The sequence below is a fragment of the Microtus ochrogaster genome, unplaced genomic scaffold (assembly GCF_000317375.1).
Source record: "Microtus ochrogaster isolate Prairie Vole_2 unplaced genomic scaffold, MicOch1.0 UNK68, whole genome shotgun sequence".
NCBI lineage: Eukaryota > Metazoa > Chordata > Mammalia > Rodentia > Cricetidae > Microtus > Microtus ochrogaster.
The window spans coordinates 521,101-524,430 of record NW_004949166.1 but is presented as its reverse complement, the minus strand read 5'-3'; positions in this window follow the sequence as shown (position 1 = coordinate 524,430).

The following is a 3,330-nucleotide window of genomic DNA, read 5'->3' as shown; positions in this document are numbered from 1 at the left end:
AGTGAGGGGCTGCTGAGCGTGCTCCCAGTGAGGGGCTGCTGAGGGTGCTCCCAGTGAGGGGCCGCTGAGCGTGCTCCCAGTGAGGGGCTGCTGAGGATGCTCCCAGTGAGGGTGCTCCCACCTTGGAGTGGCCAGGTGTGAGAGAGAGAGGAAGTGGGTGTGTGGAGGATGGAAGAAAAGTCTGCAGATGACCAGGGAGCTTGCGGCAGGGGTGTGGGCACCGCGCTCTTGCTGGCTGAGAGGGGAGACTGAGGCTCCAGGACTTGGGTAAACTTTACACACTTGACAGCCATGCTCAGGAGAACCAGCTCTACACAGCAGGGCATAGAGAGAAGCCCTGAAGAGGCCAGAGGGGGAGAGGACCAGAGCATGGATGGACAGTCTGCTCTCTGGATAGGAGGAAGAGCAGTGTCCCATTGTGGCCATCTAGATAGACTCAGTCAAAAGTGGAGTCACCGGGAGCCAGAACTCTGGTTAGCAAGGCAGGACTTCCTCCTATATCATGGGCAGGCGGCCTTTTGGTGGAACTTCCGGCCAAGTCAGCAAATGTGCCCCCTCCATCACCTGAGCAGCTACCTACAGCCACACCAGCAAATGTGCCCCCTCCATCACCTGAGTGGCTACTTCCGGCCACATCAGAAAATGTGCCTCCTCCACCATCCGAGCAGCTGTCTACTTCCGGCCACAGAACATGCAGAGGCGAGGAGCTACCACAGAGCCCCTCCATAGGGTACAAGCAAGCTATAGTCTATGGATGAAAGGGACATCCTACCCGGAGACAAAACTGGGCTCTCCAGCTCCACTCCTGACTTGTACTCTGGAGCCCCCATCTCAGGAAGGCCCATGGATTGAGGTAGAACCCTGCCCAGAGCCCAAGGACGTCAGACAAACCTAGTAACCTGGACTGAGAGGGCCAAGGCTGAGAGTCCTGCTAAAGGTCAGGAAAATGGCAGGTGCGCTCTCAGCTCTACACCGGCTCTCCTCCCTAAAGTCACGTCCCAAGCACAAAAGTAAATGTGTGTCCACCTGAGGCCGGCAGACGTAGCCTGAGCACTGTGCTCACTCCAGGCCCAAGCTCCAGGTTCTCCACCCCGGACCAACGGCAGAGTTCCAGTTTTAGGTGCCCATCACCTGGTAGGTGGTCCCCACCCCCCTAGAAGTCCATACTGCTCCCAAGGAGAGTAGCCCAGAGCCCCTGGGCCATTCTCAGCCAAGGTGAGATCACGGTATTCCGACTTGCTGGCTGGGACCACCCTGAGCTCCCCTGCTCACATAGCTTGGAGACTCCTTATCCCAGCTCTTAACTGCCCTGTAACAGTGAGAAGCCAATCCAGAGATGCCCACGAGAGAGATGGGGGAACCCCTCCCTGCACAGTGCTGGGAAAGTCTAGGTTAATTTGCTTCAAAGTAAGCAGGGAAAAGAACACCCTCAAACCAGCGAGAGTTGTGATGTCATGACTACCCGTTGTGGAAACCACAGACCCAAGCGGAAGTGGAAGCTTTGCCCCTGCTCTGCCCTTCCCTGGTAGAAATTTCAGCCAGGGTGGATTCATTCTGCCCGAGGATACTTCTGCCCGAGGCACTGGGCCCCCAAGCACCTGTGCCTGGTCTGCAGGGTTGAGGTGCCATCTGGTGGCCAACATAAGAACTGCACTCTACTCTTGCTCAGCCAGCCACCAGTGTGGGGAGAGGACCAGGGGCCAGCTTTTGGCCACTTGAGGTGACCTAGCATTTGCTCCACAGTCTGCTTTAACCTAAGAGTCCTGGTGTCCGGATGCAGAAATAGGTCTTGGGAGTTCCTAGTGCGACACTGTTACCTGCAGTGACAGGCCAGTACACACCAGGAAGAGGGCCAGGTAGGACAGATCACAAGAGATAAGAACCCAGATCTGATCCCAGTAAGGTGAACTTGGTACTGCCCACCAGGCAGTCCCTTATGCCGACGTTCTGGACACCACTGTCCTTCTAGAAGTGACGTGAGAAGGGATCTGACCCTATTGGGGTGGGACGCCTAGGTACGGAGAGAGGCCCTCGGCCTGGGCAGGGCCTGTTTGGCTCAAGCCAGCAAGCTCCTGGAACACAGGAGCAGGGTGGCCAGCCAGCCTGTCACCTCCCAGCATGATGCCTCAGCATCCTGGAAAGATGGTAATCTGTTGAGGCTATGTCATCCACGAGGGAGGGCTTTCTTTACCACCCTTATCTTTCTGATTCTTAAATTTTAAAGCGATGGTGGCACACGCCTTTAATCCCAGCACTTGGGAGGCAGAGGCAGGCGGATCTCTGTGAGTTCAAGGCCAGCCTAGTCTACAAGAGCTAGTTCCAGGACAGGCTCCAAAGCTACAGAGAAACCCTGTCTCGAAAAACCAAAAGCCAAACAAACATAACGTGAGCAGCAGTGTCCCAAGAGTGACCACAGAGGAAGGAGGCAAATGGCACAAAAGCCACATGAGGTGCACCTTCCCTCCCAGAGCTTTAGCCTATGAAATGGGGATCCCCAGAAGGGCCTCAAGGACCCAGCCCACCTAGCGCCCTCTGTTGGGGGCATAAGACATAGAGACAGGGTCTCACTGGGTATCCTAGGTTGGCCCCAAACTCATGGCAATCCTCCTGCATTAGCCTTCCACAATCCTTTTTTTTTTTTTTTTTTGGTTTTTCGAGACAGGGTTTCTCTGTGGCTTTGGAGCCTGTCCTGGAACTAGCTCTGTAGACCAGGCTGGTCTCGAACTCACAGTGATCCGCCTGTCTCTGCCTCCCGAGTGCTGGGATTAAAGGCGTGCGCCACCATCACCCGGCTGCCTTCCACAATCCTTATGCACACAAGTGTGAAGCAATATGCCCAATTCTAAGGCCCACATGCTGTCCCAGGCCCCAGCTCCCAGCTCATTCTACAGCCCGTCCTCCACAGAAAAGGTCACACAGCCTTCAGAAGCACACGCCTAGCTTGCCAGAGCAGAGGCCTAGCAGCCCCCACCTTCTGGCCCTGGGATGACTTGGTCACTCCAGCCCCTTCCATCCCTCCTCTACCCCTCTAGTTGAGTCTAAGGACGCCTGGGAGATCTGAGGCCACAGCCAAGTGTCACCTTGCATCTCTAATAGACCAAAGGAGAATTCATGCCTAGGTCACACCCAAGGTCCTGGGAAAGACATAAAAGGAGAAGCCTGAGTCCCAAGTGAGAGAGGGTAGTTCCAAGGCCCTTCCAGGAATGTCCAAAAATCCATAGGTCCATTCATCTGGGGTCTGCTAGGATCCTCCAGTCCTATGCAGGGTGCTCTGAGGCTATAAGTGGAGAGGACACACTGGGCCAGAAGCCAGGGTTAAGAGCACAGAGT